The 24,531-nt window shown below is 42.7% G+C and overlaps 1 pseudogene; it reads right to left on the bottom strand.

Moving 5' to 3' along the window:
* Positions 1–653: 653 nt before the first annotated feature.
* On the bottom strand, positions 654–23,997 carry LOC114030261 (annotated as a pseudogene).
* Between the last annotated feature and the right edge of the window lie 534 nt (positions 23,998–24,531).

Below are 24,531 nucleotides of genomic sequence, written 5' to 3' on the forward strand. Positions count from 1 at the left end.
TGGAATTGAGTGTTCTGGACGCCAAGTGAAAGAAACATACTGTTTATGTGAGTGAATCTCAATAAAGTTTACTTCAAAAGGTGAGTTTTAAAAATACACATGTAGCAGATTTTCCACTAGTTAGTATTAAACTCAGAATACAAGGGAAACTGTTATATCTGTTTGAGCATGACCCAAGTTAAGGAACATAAAGATATTCAATTACAAATCCAACAATTTCCATTCTCAATGTTAATAATATTTACATATTTTAATTTTTACCACTTGAATCAAGGTTCTGTGACTTTTTTTTTAATATAAAGTTTCTGTGATTTCAAAAAGTGTGAAAATCCCTGAACTTAATGACCTGTAAGTTCCCTAGCAATGCTTAGGATTCTCTGGTTTTCTCCATGCTCACATGAGTCTCCTCAAAAGTGCCCTTAAGAGTTTTCCAGCTCTGCCCACTTGGCAGAACCTCTTGGCAGCTCCCTCCCCTTTGCAAGGGATTCTCAGGGATTCAGAAGCTCAGATACACATTAGCATGTAAAGGATACACTGCTTTTGGAAATTCCCATTGTCTCCCATTACAATATTCAGAAATATACTTAAGACTCCACATTTACAACATTTAATTTTTTAACCACCTAACTCCAGCCCCCCTCCCCACCCCACCCCCATCCAGGGTCATCCCTCAATCCATGAGAACTTTCGGAGGAGGGAAATATTTTTGCAAGAGTGCCTAACATTTCTTTGTGTAAATCACTCTATGTAACCTTATGTACATAGCAGGTGCTCAATACACGTTTGTATTCACTGAACTCATAAAGCAAGACTTCCGATGCTGGATGAAGACTGAAGGATCATTCAATCACGAGACTGAAGGCTTTTCCACATTCTTTACATACAGTATTCCTCTCCAGCATGAATCTTCTGATGTTGAATAAGAGATGAACTCTGGCTGAAGGCTCTCTCACAATAACAACATTTATAGGGTTTCTCTCCAGTATGAGTTCTCTGGTGTTTTGTAAGGTGTGAGCTCTGACTGAAAGCTTTCCCACATTCTTTACATTTGTATGGTTTCTCTCCAGTGTGAGTTCCCCTGTGTTCAATAAGGTGAGCACTCCGGCTAAAGGCTTTGCCACATTCGTTACATTCATAGGGCTTCTCCCCTGTATGAGTTCGTTGATGTTGAATAAGGCCTGAGAGGCCACTAAAAGCTTTCCCACATTCATCACATTTAAAGGGTTTCTCCCCAGTATGAATGAACTTATGTCTAGTAAGGGATGAAGTGTCACTGAAAGCTTTTCCACATTCATCACATTTATAGGGCTTCTCCCCAGTATGAACTCGAAGATGTTGAGTAAGGTGTGTGCTCCTAGTGAACGCTTTCCCACATTCATTGCATTCATAAGGTTTCTCTCCAGTGTGAATTCTCTGGTGCTGAGTGAGGTGTGTACTCTTGTTGAAAGCTTTCCCACATTCACCACATTCATAGGGCTTCTCTCCAGTGTGAATTCTCTGGTGCTGAGTGAGGGATGAGCTCTTGCTAAATGCTTTCCCACATTCGTTACATTCATAGGGTTTTTCTCCAGTATGAGTTCTTTGATGTTTAGTAAGGGATGAGCTCTGGCTGAAGGCTTTCCCACAGACATTACATTCATAGGGTCTCTCTCCAGTGTGGATTCTTTGATGGTCGATAAGGGATGAAGTTCGACTAAACGCTTTCCCACATTCTTTACACTTGTAGAGTTTTTCTCCAGTATGGATTCTCTGATGTTCAGTAAGGTGGATGCTCTGGCTGAAAGCTTTACCACATTCATTACATTTGAAGGGTTTCTCTCCAGTATGAGTTTTTTGGTGATGAATCAGGGATGAACTCTGGCTAAAGGCTCTATCACATGCATTACATTTAAATGGTCTCTCTCCAGTATGGAATCTCTGATGTTTTGTAAGGGATGAACTCTGGCTAAAGGCTTTCCCACATTCCTTACATCCATAAGGTTTTTCCCCAGTATGGATTCTCTTATGCTGAATAAGGCTTGAGAGGCCGCTGAAAGCTTTGTCACAATCACCACATTTATATGGTCTCTCTCCAGTATGAATGAACTGATGTCGATTAAGAGAAGAAGCATCCTTGAAGGCTTTCCCACATTCGATGCATTTATAGGGTTTTTCTCCAGTATGAATCCTTTGATGCTGAGTAAGGTGTGTGCTCCGGGTAAAGGCTTTCCCACACTCAATGCATTCATATGGTTTTTCTCCAGTATGAGTTCTCTGATGTTGAGTAAGATGTGTACTTTTGTTGAAGGCTTTCCCACATTCAGTGCATTCATAAGGTTTCTCTCCAGTGTGAATTCTCAGATGGTCAATAAGGGATGAGCTCTGACTAAAGGCTCTATCGCATTCATTACATTTAAAAGGTTTCTCTCCAGTGTGCGACCGCTGATGTTTCAAAAGGGATGAGTTCTGCCTAAAGGCACTCCCACATTCTGTACACTTAAAGGGTCTATCTGAACTATGAATTCCCACGTGTACAATAAGAGCTGAGCGGTTCCTAAAGCCTTTCCCACATTCACCACATTTCCAAGCTTTCTTCACTCCGTAAAGTTTCTGCAGTTTAGCTAGGTCTGAATTCTTTTTGAGGCTTTTTCCACGTGCGTCACAATTAAGAAGGTTTTCTTCTGTAGGAGCTTTCTGCTGCGTAACAAGAATTGACTTCAGACTGAAGGTTCCTTCAAATTCATTACATTCACGGCCTTTGTCTCCAGTGGAGGCTTTCATGTGTGTGATTGTCATTTGCCTCATGTGGTTCTCCTGATGGCCCTGTTCTCTCTCTAGCTGGCCCTTACAGTCCCAGCTTTCTAGAAACATAGAATCCCAGGGACCATCCCTTGTGAATCTTTCTATTATCTCCCCATGGGATGATCCTTCTTCAGAAAAGTCGTGCTTTGGAGAAGACTGCTTGATCTCAGGCTTAGCCTCCCAGTCTGAAAGACATACAAAATAAAAAGGTCTCCTATTTCCTGTGTTAGAAGACAGGAAACTGCTAGAGTGAAAATGAGATAATGAATTTGAAAAAAAAAAACCAAAAAACCCTTCACAATGTAGATAGCTTTAACATTTCTAAGTATAGCATTGAAATCGGAAGGAAGGACAAGTGGGCAGGAAAACAGCAGCTGTAGGAGGCAGAATGGCCCAATATACACAGTGAACAAAGAGAATGAAAATAGCTTATCCAGAGTTGTGGGGAACTGGGAATACTAACTTGGTGAAAGGCGAGGCTCCAATTCTGTCTCTGACACTCCCTAGCTGTGTGACTCTAGAGAAGTCACTTAACCTCTCTTGGTCTCAGTTTCCTAATCTGTAAAATAGGGATAATATCTATAGTACACAAAGGGTTTTTGGGAGGCTTAAATGAGAATCTATTTAAAACACTTTGCAAACTTCTAACTTGAAGGTCAGAACAGGAAGTAGGAGTATCTGGCCATAGAGATTTCATATCAAACAGGAGGATTTGTTCACTGTTTTCCACATCTCAGAAACAATAAAAAATGTGTTTAGCAGGAGGAGCACTGATCTGAATGAGAAGGCTTTAGATGAAATTATGAGGGGGAGAGAGGGAAAAAACTTAATAAAACCATAAAACTAAATACTATGGAAAACACTGTGTACAAATGCAGAAGCATAACAGTGGTGGTGTCCAGAATTTGGAGATGAAAATATCAGGGAGGCAGGTTGGTAACTATATGTAAAATGTCATGTGGGTATATACCAAAGTAAAAGTTCAACTGTTAACAAAGTGGATTGAAACTGGGGGTTATGGACTGGGCTACAGAAATCGAAGTAAATACCTTGTTCAAAAGAAACAGCTGTAATAGAAGGAATAGTTACTATGAATGTCTGTTTGAAAGGTATACATGGGTACAGAAATCCATGAACCTGAGTGGACAAAAGTGACAAAAAGCATTGGTAGATCTTTCCAATAAGATCAAGGGTAGAACAAGGATGTCTATTATCACCATTACTATTCAACATCATGCTCGAAATGCTAGTTCTAACAGTAAGACAAGAAAAAGAAATTGAGAGAACAATCATTGGCAAAAAGGAAACAAAATGATCACTTTTTGCAGATAATATAATGGTTTATTTAGAAAACCCTAAAGGTTCAACTAAAAAAAACCAAACAACTGAAACAATAACTATTAACAAAGTTGTATACTATAAAACGAACCCATATAAAACATCAACATTTCTGTATATTGCCAACAAAACCCATCAGGAAGAAACAGAAAGAGAAATTTCATTTAAAATAACTACAGACAGTATAAATACCTGAGAAGCTACCTGACAAAACACACCCAGGAACTATAGGAATACAACTATAAAATACCCTTTACACAAATAAAGAGATTTAAATAACTGGAGAAATATTAATTGTTAATGGGTAGACTGAGTCAATATAATAAAAATGACAATACTACCTAAAGTAATTTACTTACTCATGCCAAGCCAATCAAACTACCAAAGGATTACTTCATAAAACAAAAATAAATAAATAAATAAATAAATAAAATCCTAAGAAAATTCATATGGAAGAACAAAAGGTCAAGAACCTTAAGGGAAATGATGAAAAAAGCGGGAAGAAAGGGGGCCTAGTAGTACACCAAATCCCAAACTATACTATAAAGCAGTAGTCATCAAAATAATTTGGTGCTGGTTAAGAAATAGGTCAATCCATGGAACAGATTAGGTATGCAACATACAGAAATAAATAAACACAATGGCCTAGTGTTTGATAAACCCAAAGATCCTAGCTACTGAGGTAAGAATACTTTTTGACAAAAACTATTGAGAAAACTAGAAAGCAACGTAATAGGAACTAGGTCTAGACCAACATCTCATACAATAATGGGCACGTGACTCAGACATAAAGAGTGACATACTAAATAAATTAGAAGAGCCAAGAAGAAATTACCCGTCAAATCTATGGATGTGGGAAGAATTCATGTCCAGACAAAGTATAGAAAGTATCAGAGAAGGTAAAATGGACAACGTTAACTACATAATACTAAAAAGTTTTGACAGAAACAAAATCAGTATAGCCAAAATCAGAAGAGAAGCAGGAAACTGGGGAAAAGAAATCTTTGCAACAAGTTTCTCTGACAAAGGTCTCATTTCTAAGATATACTGGGAACTGATTCAAATTTGTAAGAATAACAGCCATTCCCTAATTGGTAAGGTGGTCAAAGGATTTACACAGGCAAGTTTCAGAGTAAGAAATCCAGGCTGTTGTAGTTACACAGAAAAAAATGCTCTCACTCAGGGTGTCAAACTCAAATAGTAAGCTGCATATTGACTTAGAAAAATCCCACATTAACATTATCTCTGTTGTAATGTATTTTTATTTCTTTTGTTAAACATTTCCCAACTACATTTATTATCTAGTTCCTGTTGCACTGCACCTTTGCTCCTAATCACTAATTGAAAATCAAAACAACTCTGAAGTACTACCTCACACCCATCAGATTGGCAAAGTTGACAAAAAAGGACAATGACATACTGGAGGAATTGTGGGCAAACAAGGACATTAAGTTCCTGTTCGTGGTGCTAAGAGCTGGCCTAGTCATTCTGAAAAGCAATTTGGAACGATGTCCCCAAAAGTTATTAGAACTGTGCATACCCTTTTACCCAGCAACATTACTAAGTCTATATCCAAAACAAAGGGGAAAAAGTACCCATATGGCAAAAAATGTTTATGGTAGCTCTTTTTGTTGTGACAAAGGACCGGAAACTAAGGAATGACTATCAATTGGGGAATGGCCAAGCAAGTTATGATATATGAATGTTATGAAATACTATTATGCTAAAAAATGAAGGGGACCAAAAAGAAAAAAAAAAGGGCAGCTAGGTGGTACAGTGGATAGATAGAGAGTATGGGCCCTGGAATCAGAAGGATCTGAGTTCAAATCCAGTCTCAGGCAGTTACTAGCTGTGTGAACCTGGGCAAGTCACTTAACCCTGATTGCACCCCCCTCCAAAAAAAAGCATTTGCAGAGAAACAGGATTGATATTACTACTCAGATTGTTTAGAGGAAGGATACAGATAATATTTTCCTTATATAGATTATAAAACTGGCTTCAAAAGACAAAAGGTAATGTATTGTGGCCTAGCCTTGGTGCCTGGAAGACCAAGTTTCAAGTTCTGTGTGACCATAGGCAAGTCACTTAACTTGTCGCCCCAGGCAACTCTCTTTAATTTACAGGACTGTAAATTAAAGGAGCTAATTAAAGGTAATCTATATAAGAGGATGGAATTTCTACACTGGGAATTCCCTTTGTGGATGAAATCAAAAGGTCAGGACCTCCTCCCTCAAAACAACACCCCAACCACCATCACAACCAAAATAACACAGAGATAAGTAAGAGTGATGGAGGATTTCAATTCTGACATTCTGCTGGGAGTCTCATTTTGCAAAAAGTAGTCATCTCAAAGTCTTGCCTTCCTGACAACTTCATCTCTTAAAGGCAGAAAAATCAAGGAGAGTAACTGTTACCCTGGACCTAATTCCAACCAACAAGGAAACAGTCAGTTAATGACATGAAAGTGACTGAAAGCTTTCATACGTGATCTCAATGAACTGGAGGGGGGGGGCAGGGAGGTGCTGCTAAAGGAACTGCTGAGCTCCCAAGAACAGGAGCTCTTCTCTCACACGCCTTTCATCTACTCCCCCCACCCCCCCCATGATCCTTCACGCTCTCTTCCTGCACTCCTATATCTGCTCTCATTCCCCATCCCCCCATCTCAACAACACTAGGGGGGAGGTCTCTCTATCAAACTCCATCCAACAGTACAGATCCCTGACAGGGCTGTTGTTTTGGAGCCACTACGTCATTCTCCCTCCTTTCTCAAGGAGTCCAATTCTGTTTTACTCTTTATCCCAACTCCTGCCCTTATACCAGAGGCTTTTATCATAGCAGGGTTAGGGTTACATCCCTAAATGTGAGTGTATTCTAAAGCTTGGTGCTGGGTCCTCATCTGTTTCTACACTTTCTCCCTTGGCAGGGGATGAGGAGTGAAGGAACAAGTGTTTATTAAGCACCTACTGTGTGCCATGTGCTCTGCTAAGTGCTCCTTACAACCCTGGGAGGTAGGTGCTGTTATCATCCTCATTTTCTCATTGAGTAAGGTGAGGTTGACAGAGATGAAGTGACCTTGCCCAGGATCACAGAGCTAGTGAGGGTGTGGATTTGAACTCAGATCTTCCTGACTCCAGGCCCAGCATTCTATCTACTGCAGCAGCACCCAGCTGCCTCCTCGGTGACCTCATCAGCTCCCAAGCTTAATGATCATCTCTCCACAGATGCTCCCTTGCCTCTGAGTCCAGCCTTAGTCTCTCTCCTGAATGCCAACATTCTGAAGTAACTGTCCTCCAGGCACGTCAAACTCACTATGTCTAAAACAGAACTCCTCATCTTGACGAGCTGTCCATTTCTGTCCCCCCCTTCCAGTCTCCAAGCTTGGGCTCCTCTTTGCCTCTTCACTCTCTCTCACCCCACAGAGCCACTCATTGCCATACCTTGCCCTATCTCCTGAGCATTGTCAACTCCTTCTTCTCACCACTCACACGGTTACCACCTTAGTTCATCACTTAAGACATGAAGCCTTTCCTGATCCCCCAACTGCTAGCTACTGCAGTTATTCACTGACTCACTGAACGGATCATATAATTTGTGTCCCTGTTTCCCCAGCACCCAACACAATGCCTGGCACATAGGAAGAGCTTGAGAAATGCTTGTAGATTGACTGAAAGAGGACATACACAGAACAATAAACACCTGTAAGAATAGCATCAGGAACAATAATAACTACTAACATTTATATAGAACCTACTATGTGCCTGGCATTTGGTGCTGCACGCTTCAGAAGTATTACCTCATTTGATCCTCACAACAACCCAGGGAGTTAGGCACTGTTATGATCCCTATTTTACAGATGAAGAAACTGAGGCAAACAGAGATTAAGTGACTTGCTCAAGGTCATTCAGCTATTAAGTGTCCAAGGCTGGATTTGAATTCAGGTCCTCCTGACTCCAGGTCTGGCACTCTATCCACTATGCCATCGAGGAAGACTAAAGACCAAAATGAGCCAAGGTTTGCAGACAAAGATGGGTATTATCATTGATAATAAGGATGACAGAGACAGACAGCAAAGTTGCTTGAATCCCATGGTTGCTCCAGGGGAGAAAAAGGGTCTAACAAAATAAATAAGAAACTGTAGCACAAAATAAAGAGAAATTAAGACAGTTAGGGTTATAGTTGCTTTAAAAGAACTCATCTCCAGGCCTAGATGAGTTCTGTTCTAGCGTGCTCTTGGCACCTGCAGAGAAATTGGAGGATTGGAGAAATCGTGGATAACGGGAGGAGAAGCCTAGAAACTTGGACTTCAGTTAACAGCCTGGTTTTCAAAAAGAGGAAAAGGGTGGGTCCTGGAAAACTACATACCGGATGATTTAAGTCCCCAACAAACTAATGTCACGCCTTTCTTTTTTTTTTTTTCCCCCAAAGTGTTGTTAGATTGGGAGAATGCTGTAAACATTCAACAGACATTTGAGACAGAAAGATAGACACTAGTGTTAGGAGCTGCAGAAGATAGTTTAGATATGTCCAAAACCTATTGTGATAACACACTCAAGGTCTCAGAGGATGCTGGTGCGGACTGTTAGAGGACCTCTCGTTTGCCAGTAATTGGCAAGCCTTTCACCAATGGAGGGTCTCTATCTTCCTAGTCTTTCAGGGTTGTTACTGCTGGAAAGCCATCATCCTATCTGCAGCCTGCTGGTGAGCCTCCCTCCACCTAGCTAGGCTCGACCTCAGACAACCGACTCCCCAGGACCCTGCCTGTGATCTACTGGACCTCCCTTTTCACAACACAAGGTCACCCCCAAGCCCACTGAGGTAGTGATGGGCCTTTAGAGGTGACTCTTATATGGATAAGCTGGTAGAATGTGGGCTGAATAATGGTAGGCTGTGTTAGACTCTGAAATGGTAGAAGAGAAAACCACTGTACGGTCATCATCTAATGCTAATGCTTCCACATATGTGACTTCATTCGATCCTCACAAAAGCCCTATGACAGACGTCAGGTAGACCTTATTATCTTTCTTTTCCAGATGAAGAAATTCTGCTTCACAGATGTTATGACTGGTACTGAGTACTTTTAAGAATGATTAATCACTTAAAAGACTAAGGGATCATTATCAAACTAGAAGGCTCTGTCCTTAGTCCCATCCTGTGCAAGATGTTTACCTATAGACTTGGAAAAAACAAAGTAGGCTTATGAAATCTTTGACCACAAAAATCTGAGACGAATAGCTGATACATTTTGGGGGGGGCAGGGCCTAGACTTCTAATTTCATTCATCAATGAAGCTTCCTCCACTAACTTGGATCAACAACTCTTCTGTAACTAATGGTCACAGAGAATTGGATGAGCCACTGTGAGGTTAAGGCAGCACTTGAACCCAGGACTTCTTGACTCCAAGGCCAGCCTTCTCTCTATTCACTTTGTCATACTGCCTCTCTAGCTAATAAAATATCAGAAGGAAAACCCAAAGTGATCTTGATGGACTGGCATGCTAAGCAAAACGCAACAAAACGAAATTTAGAAGATAAATGTAAAGCCACGGAGCAGCATGGGATAGTAAAAAGAAGACTGAGTTTGAATCTCAGCTCCACCACTTATGAGCCACGTGAACCTAGACAAGTCCCTTAACCTAAGTGTCGGTTTCTTCATCTGTAAAATGGGTGGGCATGATAATATTTTCGCTACCTAAAGCATAGGGTTGTTATTAAGCTTAAATGGGAACATATGTGAAAACACTAAATGATAAAGCACTATAAGTTATTATCATCATTACCATTAATAAACCCCCATATTTAGGTTGGAAAAAAATCAGCTCCCTAATGATGAGTGAGGCCTGGCTTCTGTTAGTTAACTATGAGTCCAATAGGTCTCAACAGTGTCATGTAGCTGAAAAAGCTAACCATTTCAATACTTGCAGGTTCTGTGGTTTCATTGGTATGGTCCCTTTCCCAATGCAGCTCCCATCTCCCTTCCTCCTAAAAGCCAGACTATCTTTGGGAGTAATTGTGGCCTAAAAATTCAACCCCCTGCAGTCAACCTAGTGATTGGCCTCTCTAAATTTCGCTTGACTGGTCCTCAGATAAGAGACACAGAGTCTGCTATTGAGCCCTGAGACCTGCTGCTGAAACTTTTCCAGTTTCGCAGCACCTGCCAGACCTTATGCTCTATTGGTACATCCTCCAAGAATCCACTGTCACCCGCATGGAACGAAGAGGCATCCCAGAAGGATTTGGGGGGAAAGGATGAAATCTCAGGGTACCTTAATAGATATTAACACACTGTCCAGATCAAAACCATGAGAATAAGCTGTTCCATTTTATTATGTGCTTTTCATACCCAGCTTAGAGTGCTGTGTTAAATTCTGGAGGCTACAGTTTAGTTAATGTTTTTAACAATATTTTTAGAAGTTTTATTGATGTTTTTTGTTTTTATACCAGTCATCTGCTGATGTTATAGAACCTCATAGAACCCTTCTTTGTAATAGGGAAAAACATGTAGGCAAAACCAATGGTCACAGCAATTGTACATTACATCATATGCAACATTCTTCATAGCATTAGTTTCCAACTTCACTCTAAAGAGGAGGGAAGAAGTGTGTTCCATCATCTGTTCCCTGGACCAAGAATAGTCATTACCATTGATCTCGAGTTGCCTGAACGTATTCAGTGATGGGAAGGTCACTCCTTCAAAAGGCAGCTCATTAGAAAGTTCTTCCTTTACCCGGTGCGCAGAATGAGACTTACATTTCTGGACATGGACAATAGGGGAATTTGCTTTGCTTGCTAATGCAGACTTGTTATAAGAGATTTGTTTTTATCATCTTTTTAATGGGAGTCCAGGGAGGTGGGAAGAAAAAAAAATTATTTTTGTTAATCGAAAAAACTAAATTAACTTAAAAACAAACAAACAAACAAACAAAAAAAGAGAAGGTCTTCTTTATGCTTACTGGAAATCTGGGAAGCCCCAATTTAATAGGGGAAGTGACGAGAATATTTCTGGGGGAGACAACCAGGATAGAGAGGGGGTCTAAAGATTATACTGTATTTAGAAACAGTTGAAGGAACCAAGAATGGCAGGCCTTAAAAAAAGACAGTTAAAGGCATGCACGGGAGCGATCTTCAACTATCTTAAAGGCTTTTATGAAGAAGACAGCATAGACTTGTTATATAATGCTCTAGAGGGTAGAACTAGGGTCAATGAATAGAAGTTATTAGGAAGCAAATTTTGGCTTGATCTAGGTAAGAATGCCCTAATAGTGAACCAACAATAAAAGTGAGCCGCCTCCTTAAGTAGTGACTTCTCGTGTTACTAGAAATGTTTAGGCAAAAGCTGGATGACCACGGATGATCAAGGATGTTATTATAGAAATGATTTCTGCACCTGGCCAAAGAATGGACAGGATAACCTCAAAGATCCTCCCATTCTAATTTCTGAAACACCCTTTTCTTCCTGTCACACCTTGGTCAAAAATCTCCAATGGCTCCCTACTGCCAAAAGGATGACGTTCCAATTGCTTAGTCAAACCCTGTCCCCACTATTCCTCTGTTCCTCATCTCCCTTGAGATGAGTAAAGGGCCAACATAAGGAAGGTGGGGATTGCGTGCCAAGTGGGAGAAATAAGATTAGGATGGGGTAAGTGAAAAGTCATGCAACTTAGATGGGACAGAAGTCCTACATTCTTAAGCCTGGGTGGATCCTGAAGGAATAAAGTTAACAAGAGTCACACTTTGGCAAGCAAGCCTGAATGCAGTTGCTAGATTAAATTAATCAACTGAGCATTTTGTAAACACAAAAGAATTGAAAGCACACAAAAGTAATGATAAAACTGAAAGCTGGAATGTAATTGCTGATATTGGTATTTAGTATTCATGGAACAGATAAGACTAGTGTGTTCATTCTATGATCTAAGAGTAAAATGTTAAGAGTGAACCCTGAACAGTATTTACTTCCTTCTGAATGGGGCTGAGTTCACTCCCTAAAAGCAGTAAGGATTTGCTCTCATTCCACTGGAAAAACTTGAGCCTTGATGGGATTCCTTGACACAATAGCAAACAGCAGAGGCCAATTGGGAAAGGATCTTGAGCAGGCCAGCTGGATGATTCATGGTGACTTGAGGCCAGGAGTGCTCCTGTTTGAGCAAAGGGTGGGTGGTTTGGGGTCTTCCTAGCAGTGGTATGAGTAGTCCCAAAATAAAGGAGGTCCAGCCTGAACATGCAATTCTCACAGCCTCTGGCCATTCTACTGTCCACACCCAGAATGCCTTTCTGCCTCTTCTTCATCTAACCAAATCCTTCAGGGCCGAGGTCAAGTCTCATCACTTTCACAAAGTCTTCCCCAACTACTCCAGGCAACACTGTTCTTCTCCTTCTCCAAAATCTTATCCTACTAGCTGTATTTTTCTCTTCAGCACTTACATATATCATTTTGCACCATTATGAGTTTCTTTCATCTGTGTATAGCCCGTCTACCTAAAAAGACCATAAACTTCCGGAGGGCAGACACCATATCTTAAGATTCATTTTGTCTCTCTCTCATAATTGTTGATTAGGAAAGGTGAGACAGAGAATAACTGGTGGGCAAAACATGATCACAAAACAAATTGGGAAACAGCAAAGTTCTCTCACCTGCCTGGCACCTTATGAAGCAAACAGACAAGTATTTCCTGAAAGCCTGTTTTGTGGCTATTTTGTGGGAGATGTCTTATGCTCTCTCTGAGTCTGTACTATATAGGAAAGAGTGCTACATTTGAAGTTAGAGGACATGGTTCGAATGCCAGTTCTGGTGACTACCCATGTGGCCTTGGGCCAGTTACTTAACCTCGCTGGGCCCCAGTTTCCTCTTTTGTAAAGTGGGGTTGCCACGAGATGATCACTAAGATCCCTTTCAGCTCTAAATCAATGATCTGATATGAATAACTGTTTGGAGAAGCTTTCAATGTAGACAGGGACATGAATCTCACACATGAAACAATTACAGGTAATTGGAGCACTGTATGCTATACACAAAAGTGCAACAGGAGTATGGAGAAAGGTATGCTCAATATGTTTGGGGAAGTAGATTCAATGTGGAGGAAAAAGAAGAGTTGAAATGACTTCGATGTAAAGACAAAAAGCACTAATAGGACATAGTTTTAAAAACCTGGTGAGGTGGAATGCCCATTGTGACATCAGGAACCAATGGCCATGCCGAGATTGAGAGGAGACGGTAGAGTCACTACTAAGAAAATGCCACAATGAAATCAATGGTTTTTTTGGGCAGAAGACCATGACAGCAGCAATCAGTAAATAAGAGAACCTAGGAGGCTATTAGAGCAATCTAAACCTGTAGCAATGTTGGTCTTCACTAAGTACTGTCAGTGAAAGTGGAGAAGAAATGCCAAATCAGACATTTCAAAGGACTCAGTGAATGATTATATCACATGAGGAGGAGAGGAAAGAGCCAAAGGTGACTCAGTTTCCTTGTCTACGAAATGGGAAGAGCAACAAATGGAAGGGGAACGAGTCTGGATGCAAAGATGAGCACAGTTTTGAATGAGAAGAGTATGAGCTAAGTGGGAGTTATCCAAGGGTCTCTAAATAGGTGGAAATATGGGACTGGAATGCATGAGAGGTCAGAGCTGGAGCCCTAGATTTGGGAGCATGAAAAAATCTGTTTAATTTGTCTTGGGCTTATAACATGATGAGCTCCTAAGGACAGTCTGATAAACATATCTCACCCCTCTTTGTTGGGGTGAGAGGTGTATGTGTGGAGGGGGACAACAGATTATAAAAATATACTTGATGGATATGGTCACTGTGCCGGTCAGTTTTGCTAAACTGTTTTTCTGTTACAAGGGAGGGTCCTGTTGGCTGGAATTGGGGGGGGGGGGGTAGAATAGTGGAAAACTGTGTAGTATGAAAAACAAAAAAGCATTAATAACCCCCCTCCCCCCCTTTTATTTTTTAAAGTATCTGATTCCTCTGAGAAGTCAGGCTACTAAGTTAGTTAACTAAAAAGTCAGTTCAGACACATGTGCCTTAACTAAATAAAGAAAAGGAGAACCAGATTAAGGAAGGTTGCTGAACAAGAGAAACAGAACACGAGAAGATTGTTCTAGAATGGCAAAACCGAGCAGAGGCTAGCTATTGTGATAAAAAAGAAAAAGATACTAAATGAATTCAGAGATCCAGAAGAAAAGAGGCTCTTAGTAAGTAGCAACTGAGGAAAAGCTAAGCAAGAGGATTGAAGGGCACGATGAGGCCTGAAGGAAGCTGTAGACGAGTATGAAGAAATAAGAATGTCCATCTTTGGAATGTGAAATTTTTCTTAGTTCTATTTGGTATTGGCTGATTTCTCCTTTATTTCAAAGTGAGTAATTTTGTTCTTTTGCTACTGCAAATCCTTATTTTTACAAGAGCTCTGCCGAGTGTGAAATTGTATACTCTTGGCACTTAATTTTCCTTGTGCATATCTAAAGTTCTGTGCCAGCTACTAGCAAAGATTCGGGTTACGTTAACTATTTGGTGACAGGGAGTCATCAGCACCCAAGAGGAGGAAGGGAGTGAAGAACAGGAGTAGAACAAAGGGCCAAGGATACCCTTGAGGGTCATGGTGATGAAATGAGTGAAAACACTATTGAACTTTTGCTCCATTATGACGACTTCTATAGCTTTAAGAGAGCCCAACGAGATTGAAGCCGGAGGAGCCAGCATCTGGGCTGCTGTGCTTTCCCTAGGCAGGCTGACATGGAGCCAGTGTCTATCCACAGCTTTATTGCCTTCACCTGAGTAAAAATGAATGGTGGAGTTTCCCCATGATGAGGGAAAGCCAAATACCACAACAGTGAGGAGCAAGGGTACATGGCTAACATTTGCATCAGGAGTTGGCTTGCTTTTTATTGTCTTTCTCATTGTTCCTTCTTCAGTGTTCCTGTTGCTTGGAGCTTAACCAAGGTGTATCAGCTAGGAAGCATGCACTAAAAAGAATGCCTTTTGGAAAGAGCAAAGCCAGGCTGTTAACTCCCTAGGAGCAACATTCTACTTTGGGATAAATTTCCACAATAAGCATGGTCTTACCCACTTCATCTGAAACACAGCTTCTCTCCCAAGGGTGCTGATGGCCCCGGTGTTTGCATCTCTGGTATAAATAAGTGCTAAGTTGAAAAGGGAAAATGGATCCATCCTGACCGCCACTTTATGTGGTCGCTGCTTTTTCTCTGACAAAGGTATAGGCAGTACACACTATGCCATTTATATTGCAATGTACAATGGGAAGCTTTGACATTCAAGGTTTAATGACTGCCCCTTTGTGTGCTACCTGGAAAAGCAGGTAACTTTTTTTTTTTTTTAACAAGAAAACGGCTCTAAGTATTTGGCAAGGATAGAAAATGTCTTTTTTTTCTCTTTTAAAAATTTGTGTATGCCTCTTGGTGTTTTATATAACAATAATGTCTACATCTATATCTCTCTATCTCTCGTATAATATGCCCCCCACCTACCTAGTAAGTTTTTTCTCGTGACAACTGATACAGTGACCTTTTGCTTTTGATACAGTGACACAGGAGTCTTAAGAAGAGAAACCACTTACTTTATAATAAATGTGTGCTGTCCTCAAAAGAATGACCTAACCAGTCATAGTGAAACTGAAATACATTTCTATACATCAGAACAATTACGCTTTTGCAAAGAGATCTAATGTCCTATTCTGAAGACCTCTTATGGTCTTACAAGTCAACTTTTCTTCATTTCCTTGGCTCAATGTTTTTTATCAGAATGTGGTCAATTTTGGATATATCAGAGTAAGGATGTGCCTGGGTCATGTACGTTCAGGCCTCCTTAGGCACGTGTGTTCCTACAGATTCCTATTCAATCTGCTCAAGTTTCCAACATTCGTGTGGGGCCAAGAAGCATTCTAATTTTCTGGATAAAGGACTGCTAGCCATTTTAAAAAAATGATATTCCAAGAAGTTAGAAGGAAACATGTAGTTCTGGTACGTGATGTTATTTTTTTTTTTTGTAGATGTAGAAAAAGTACACAAACTTAGATATGGGTCTGAAAGAACTGAGTTCTGCTTTGTTTTTACATACCCAGTTTGCTGGGAACGTTACCTTTATTAATTTTCTGCTTTGTGTTGTCCAACAGAACATAAATAGTAGTTGTTTTAACAAAAAAATAAGCTTGTGATAAATGAATAGCTCTAAACTTGCAGGAAAGCTGGAGCTGCTATTTATAACAGGAACTGAATGAAGCAGCTGGTGATGAAATGTCAGGAGCACTTCTGGGCCTGGAGGCAGGAAGACCCGAGTTCACATCCTGCCTCAGGCCCTTACTAGGCAAGTTATATAACCTCTTTAGGCCTCTGCTGGCTGTCATATGAGGGAGGGTAGACTACCTGACCTTTAAGGCCCCTTCCAACCCTAAATCTATGATTCTACAAATGACTATGGTAACCTACTGTCACCTGTTGACAGCATTTAAAAACTTTAGGAGTAGTTACTAAAAAAACTTGAAAAAACCCTGTATTGTCTTTCCGAGTAATTGGGGGGAAAAAAGTAAAATACTATTAAATAAAAAAGAAAGAAAAAACCCTATAGCAAAAGCCATAAAATAATTAATAGAAATGTCAAGTGCTGTGAAGCTCCTTCCACTTGCAGGGAGAAGAGAAGCCACTTATAGAGACACACAGAAGCAGCTGGAGGATGGAAAGAACCAGGATCACGCAAAGCAGAAGAGTCTGAATGAGGAGGGGTGAGCTGGGTGTGGAGGCACATGTCTAGAATCCCAGCTCCTAGGGAGGCCGAGGCTGGCCAATCTGGAGCTTTGGAATTCTCAGCTGCACTGGGTTATGCCAATCAGATGTCTGCACTAAATTAGGCCTCCCTATGGTGAGCTCCCGGCAGCAGACATCACCAGGTTACCTAAAGAGAGGGTCAGAATGGAGATGGGGCAGGTCAAAGGTCCCCTGCCAATCAGTAGTGGGATCAGGCCCGTGAGTAGCTTCTGCACATCCAGCCTGGGTGAGAGATGGAGACCCAGTCTTTAAAAAAAATAAAAGGAGGGCTGGTCTATAATATCAAATAAGGCACAGAAAAGGCACAGAACTGGCTAACAAGAAGTCAACTGCAACCTTCAAGATAGCAGTTTCACAAGAGTAGTAGTAGGAAGTGAGGCAGATTTTAGGAGTTTTTTAGGGTGAAATGTGTGCAGCAGGTGTAAAGCACATGTTTGAGGAGCTTTGCAATGAGAAGAGAGATGTCTGACAAAAGCCAGAAGATGGAGCAGGGTAAAAAAAAAAAAAAGGAATCTGTTTGAATTGTTTCAAATAGAAGAAATCTATGTAGGTGTGAAGGGAAAAGAGCCAAAGTCTACAATGAAGGAGGGAGGCAAAGCACTGGAGAAGGTAGGAAAGGCAGGGATCCGGAATACAAGTGTGGGAATTAGCTTCAGGGAGAAAGCACTACACTCCCTCCGAAACTAGAGGACAGGTGTCAGAACAATAACACGTAAAAGTAGCCTGAATCCTACAGGGAAGCTCGTAGCAGAAGACCTCAACTCCTCCGTAGGCCTGGGGGGCTTTGAGGTGAGGCCCTTCACCAGTACATCAAAGGTGCCATCTCTCCGTGACCAACTGGTCTGCTGCTTCCAGTGATCACCATCTCTTTGTCACTCACCTGGATAGGCGTCTCTTGAGACTTCCCTTTCCAGCATCCACGGGTCTTCTTTTCTCTCCAACTGTGAGATTACATCAGGTTTGGAAATTGGAAGCCCTGTTCATGGAGAGATAAATAGGACTTCACTATTTGTGCTGAGGACACAAGGGCATCTTGCACATCAGATTCCAAGAATTACTTATTAAATATAATCAAGCATAAATAAGAATTCTTTTTCAGATATGGACCTGAAGTCCAGAGATGTTAACCTGAGGCCACTTGGCTGCTGGGTGACACAGCAGGTACCGGAACCCCAACTTCCTAACTCACACTCCATGGTTCTTTCCGCTATACCATGCTATCCCAAGCTCTTGATCTTCAGGGAAAGGGGGGCTCCTTAGGAAGACCCAGAAGGAGGTAAAATGGCCCCCAAAATAATGCTTAGTGGCAAATTCTCATAAAGAGTGGGTGGAAGATGGGTAAAGGAGTCAATGTGAGTTCAGAAAGATAATAGTCTTCAGGCTGGAAGGATAGGAATCTCCTACTATGTAGCTATATGCACTGGGATCTTCTGGGAGAAAACCTTGGCTGGTTTGGGGGAAAAGAGGATGTGCAAGCTATAGTCTACTAAAGCTACCGACTTTCAATTCAACCAAGTGTCGGACTTTCCGTTAGCAACAATGAACAGGAATGATGTTTCCAGGCCAAAATCGATTTGGAAATAGTGATTCCAGAGCCCCAAGCCAAAAGGCCTCATCTATACTAACAAATAAGGAGGTAAAAGTATCTAATGGGAAGATTCTGAATTATAGAGAGAAGTCATCCTTACCCATTGAGACCAAGTGCCTATACTTCTCCAGTATCACATCTCTGTACACATCTTTTTGAGTAGGGTCCAAGTGACCCCATTCCTCTTGGCCAAAGGCCACAGCCACATTCTTGAATGTCACCGATTCCTGAAAGAAAGAGCATGAGAGGTTCTGTCAAGTGCTTTAACGAAACCAAGAATTCATGAATTAATAAATTCTTATATTTTGAAGATCTCCAATACTTAAACAATAAAACTAGGGAATGAAGCAAGCAGAGGCATTACTATCTGCCTGAGTACATTAACTGATGCTATGTTTTATCTTTCTGGCTTCAGGCTATTTCTTTAGTTACAGAAGCAACGTGGTGCAAGAGTAAGCGCACTAAACTTGAAGTCAGAAAGCCTGGGTTCAAGTCTTGGGTCTACAACCTACTTACTGTGTGATTACAGGAAAGTCACTTAACTTTTGTGTCTCAATCTCATCTGTAAAATGAACATAATACTTGTACTACGTGCTTCAAAGGGTTGCTGTAAGGATAAAATGAGATCAAATGTGTATCTTACTTTGCAAATGTTAAAGTGTCACCAAAATATTGGTCAGTCAACAAGTACTTATGAAATACTATGTGCTGAGTAAGCATTGTGCCATGAGCTGAGGATAGAAATGCAAAAATGAAAGGAACTGTCTTTGAGTTTTATTGGGGGAGACAACATATATATGCATATACATATATATATATATGTAGAGAGAGATATTACAGATATAGATTACATATATCTGTAGATATCTATATCTCTATATGAGCATGTACAACATATGTACAAGGTAATTGGAGGAGGGAAGGCACTAGCAGATGTGGAGATTGGGGAAAAAAGTAGTGCTTGAGTTGAGCCTTGGAGGAAGGCACACCGAGGTTCAGAGGTGAGTAGGGAGCACACTCCAGGGATGGAGGACAGAGTGTACGAAAGCAAAGAGATGGGAGATGAACTGTTATGTTCAAGATACACCCTGGGCAGTTGGGCTGGACGGTAGAGTGCATGTAGTGCATGTATATATAATGAGGTTGGAAAGTAGGTTGGCATCAGATTATAAAGGGCTTTAACTGCCAAACAAAGGAATTGACATAAATGTGCGTTATTTGAAAGTATGAGGACAGGTACCCTGAAAATGTCTGGAGGTAGCATTTTGGTTTTTCTAATGGATCCTCAACATAAAAAAAGAAGTTCCCTGTAATTGTGAGGCAGTGTGGCACAGAGAACTTTGGAGTCTGGGATATGTGGGCTCAAGAGTGCCTCTGACGCAAGCTGGCTCCGTGTCCCTCGGCACCTCTGGGGTAGAGGAGGTCCTCCAGAGAGGGCCCTACACGGCAACGTTTGAAACCACAGTCCCAGACACACACAAAATGATATACACATATATATTACATACACAGATACATGGATATGGAAGCCCATCCCTGCTAATGCCTTTCCTCTCAAACTATATTATATTGAATTAATTTGCATTTCTTTTCTTCACATTTATTCTGTTTAGACATCAATGTGTACTTGTCTCCTCCACTAGAACATAATGCAATGCTCCTTGCAACTACAGAATTTTCATTCATTGTACCTGTATCCTCAGTGGCTACCATAGAGTCTGGCACATAGTAGGCACTTAATAACTACCTGATGATTGATCGATACAATTGAACTAAGATCGGCAAACCAATGCAAACTCACACTAACACTTCTGATTTGTTCCTAGGGTACCAAGAGAAAACAGGCCATTTATTAAGCAGCCACTTCCACAGGGGATGTGGGAATGTGCTGGGGGGCTGAGATAAAGCTTAGATGAGCCACGGGCCCCTACCCTTACGGAGCTTATTTAAGCTACTAACACAGAGAACTATAATACATAATACTAAACAAGTAGACCTGAGAAACGCAAAACAAGCTGCTATGTGGAGTCTGAAGGGGAAATGAACATTGTCAACTTGTAAGGGAAGGCTTCGTGGAGGAAATGGCAATTGAGATGGACTTTAAAGGCTAGCAAAGTAGAAAAGTGCCAGCCCTTGGAGGGCTATGAAGGCCAGGCAGAAGAGTGTGAACTCTGCTGGGCAGACACTGGGAGCGCCACTGAACATTTCTGACGTGACTAGAACCATACAGAACCAACTTATTCTGGCACTGGTATGAAGAATGGATTGGAGGAAGAGAGCAGAGATGGGCAAACCTTTAAAAAGGACATTCCAATAGTCTATGTATGGTAATGAGGGCTGATACTTGGGTAGCAGCAATGGGAATAGATGAGGGGATGGATATGAGTGAGATTATAGAAGTGAAAATGGCAGGACAGATGAGAAGTGAGAGACAAAGTTAGGAGTCTAAGAATTCTAAGGTCATAAAATGGGAGAGGGGGGTGAATGTTGGCACCACAGACAGAAACACTTGAAGTCAGAAGAAAGAGCAGGTTTAGGAAGGGAAATAACGAGTTCAGTTGGGGCCATGTTGAGTTTATGGTGCTGGTGGAACATCCTGAGAGATATGGTAGACCAGAGGTGTCAAGCACACCCACAACACTGCAGGGAGCTGCTGAACCACATTAAAAATGTAACTGGAAAATAGTGAACAAAACAAATAAAAATACAATGGACCAGAATGTTACTCTGAGGTTTTCTAAGTCAATGGGGACCCCCAGGGATCCTTATGTACAGTTCAGTGGCCCCTATGTCTATCTGACTTTCACCCCACTGCCGTAGGAATCTGAATAGAGATCTCCAAAGTCAGGACTAGAATTACAGATTTGGGGACTCATATTCACGGAGGTGGCAGCTGAAAGCTGTGTAGGATGTGAGTGCAGAGAAATGTCAAGAAGGTCCAGGACAGACCCCCGGAAAGAGCCACGAACACAATAAGGAGGCAGAGGGAAGGTAGGAGGAGAATCTAAAGAGTGACATCTCTTAGGCTAACGTAGTAAGGAGCTTCAAGTGAGAAGGAGCTGTTGTATCAAATGATGCACAAAAGATGAGGGAGAAAAGAAGGGGAAAAAAGGTAGCTAGATTCAGTAATCCAGAGCCCAGGCTGCAAGGAGAGGGCAGGGAGAGCTGGGCCACAAAGCTGCAGGATGAAGGAAGGACTAGTATCTGCTGAGAATGAAAATGGTATTTAAGGAAGGCGAATTGAGTCTGACTCACCTGGGGCCCAGCTGGCAAGACCACAGCAGCCATCTCCTCCTCTGGGTGATTCTCATCCTGAGAAGGCAGAGCTGGGGAATAACAGGGGGCACGAGAGGAATCAGACTTGTCTTGAAGCTCCCAGATCCACCCGTAGGCTAGAAATCCCCACACCCCAGCTGGGTGTGCTCCTCGAATGGACAATGACTGTAGTAATACCTGCCTTGAGAGGCAGTGTGGTGGACCTGGGTTCAAATCCTGCTTCTGACACATAGTGCCCACGGGTCAGTGGGCGAGTCACTTAACTTCTCAATTCCCCAGGCAACTCTCTAAGACTAGAAGTCACAAACATGTTACTTATCTGCATCAGTGGAGGAATTCCACACCAGAAATTCCTATACTAATGAAACCACAAGCCCAGACTCATACCCCTACTACCCCAAAACCCAACCTGTCTTATTAGCTCTCTTAAGGCCAAAATGAGATCACAAATTTGAAAAGCTTTGAGAAATGAACAATCTCAGTGTAAAGACATATTGATTTAAGAACCTTCTGAAGAAAAAAAAAATGGTTTACAAGGAAATAATTGGCAGTCCTTACCACAAATGCAACAACTGCAGAATGCATTTTCCTGAACAGTTTCACTGCCTTGAACCTAGTAATAATTGTTTGTGGAACTAAATTCAGGGAGTACATTGTTGGGCACAGCAGAACTGGAGGAGAGGATTAATCTGGATGATGGAGGGGGATCCACGATGAGCTCCCGAAGACATTCACTGAGCCTACCATGGAGCCCTAATCCATACCCAAAGTTTCAACCTCCCACCAGGCCTTCCAGATATCTTTTTCTTCTTTCCTGCCTTGGGAAGAATGGTACCTCTACTCTCACATCCTTCTGCAATTCTCACCTCTCTCTCCAATCATTTGGGTCATATCCTCCATGGTTAGCCCTTGCTCACTGTCTTAGAGATGGTCAGGAATTGCAAAGGCGCCAGCAGTCCCAGGATCTGTTCCTCTGTATCAATCTCCAGCCTCAGCCCTGAAGCTCTGGTTGAGAGATCTCTGGTCAGGTTTGGCTCCCGCTAGACTGGATTCCTACTCCCTGGGATGGGGGGGAATTCTCCTCCACTTTCACTCCCAGGAGCCTGAGAGGGTCCTGGTGAGCTGGGATCTGGGGGGCTCAGGAGCAATGTCCCTTAAGCAGGGATGGTGGCCCTGGGGCTCCAATTTCTGTCTCCCTCGTGGGAAGCCCACCCTCTCGAGTCCCAGGGTGGGTTCCTGGAGACTCTGTGGGCAGAGACAGGCTGAAGTCAGCACGAAGACCCCAGAAGCCTTAGTCCGACCGAGGGCCCTGTAAAGAATGCCCAGCGATCCTGGAACACAGGAATGGTGACAGGGTGAGGACCAGCCGGCAGGCAGGCAGACAAGCAGAAACAGAACTGGTGGAGCTGGCTCCCACAAACAGGGACACAGAGCTCTTCTCTGACGCAAAGAGATCTGCAGGGACTTGGCCCCTGTCCCGCTAACGTCAGCCAACCCCAAAGATCCACAGCCTGGCCCTAGCTTCTTACGGCTCAACAGGCGGAGGAGAGGCTCAGCCACACAAGGGAACAACACTCAGGCACCCACCCACACCCACACCCATACAGATGCAAGGATCGGAAAAGGGGTGGTCTCTGAGGGGGAAGGGGAGCCCAGCGGCGGCTCCTCCGACTTCCCTAGGGAGAGGGTGGTACCGAGGGTGCGGTCGCAGGCATTCAAGTGAGAGCCGCCCCCTCTCGATTCCTCACGCCCCCATCCGCGTCCCTACCCCCGCACACTCCCAAAACCCCAGGGTCGTCCGCCTCCCCACAAAAGGCAAGGACATCGGCACGCGACAAGCGAGCGGTTACCATGGTGACCTCGAGCCTCAGCCTGAAACACCCAAGGGTGCCGTGATCCCTTAGGCACCGACGTACCTTCCCCGAGGTCTGCAATCCGACCAGCGCTGCCAGCGAAGAGGACGCACCCGCCAGGCCAGACAGCTTAATGCGCCTGCGCAGACTGGGCTTCCGGACTGCCCATTCAAGACGTCCGCGAGCCCAAGACATTCCTGCTCCTAGACTCCATTTCCCAGAATGCCGCCTCAACCGAGCCTCTCATCCCGTTTACCGCTACCTTCCCTGCTTCGTAACTCCGAACTGTGTGGCCCTGCAAGTCGATAGAAAAGAAGCGCCCCTGCTAGTCCATAGAATTCTGGGAATCGTAGTTCTAAGGAGCAGCTAACGCCCGCCGGAGGGGAAAAGCGCGGGCCAGAGGCCACTTCCGGGAGTGTCCCTTAGCTCTCAAGCCCTACGCCTAATTTCCCTCCCTAGGATTTAGATGTGCATAGTTGGGTTGGGCTGCGCAGGCGCATTTGCCTAGGCTTGTCTTCACGCAGCCTGGCACGAGGTGTGAGGTGACTGAGGCCAGAGGGTAGAGGCTAGGTCGGGTTGGTGAAGAGGGGAGTGGGATCTGTGGGAAAGGTGTCGAGGCACCCAGGAGGCTCCACTCCTTCCACCCTGCCCTCCTAGCTCAGGAATGTCACTGCTGACCTCCTCTGTGGAAAATTGGCACCATTGTGGGCAAGTGCCAACAGAGCCTTTTACCTATCAGTCAGGCATAGGTGAGCACCTTGTAGGTGAAAGTAGCCTTCCTAATCGATTTTTGCTTAAAAGTAATAGTGCTGACATTTATTAAACACTGGCTATGTGCCAGACACTGTGCTAAGCACTTTACAATTCTTACCTCATTTGACCCTCACAACATCCCCAGGAAGTGGGTGCTATTTATAAATCCT

The sequence above is a fragment of the Vombatus ursinus genome, unplaced genomic scaffold (genome assembly GCF_900497805.2).
Source record: "Vombatus ursinus unplaced genomic scaffold, bare-nosed wombat genome assembly UNPS02014951.1, whole genome shotgun sequence".
Lineage (NCBI taxonomy): Eukaryota > Metazoa > Chordata > Mammalia > Diprotodontia > Vombatidae > Vombatus > Vombatus ursinus.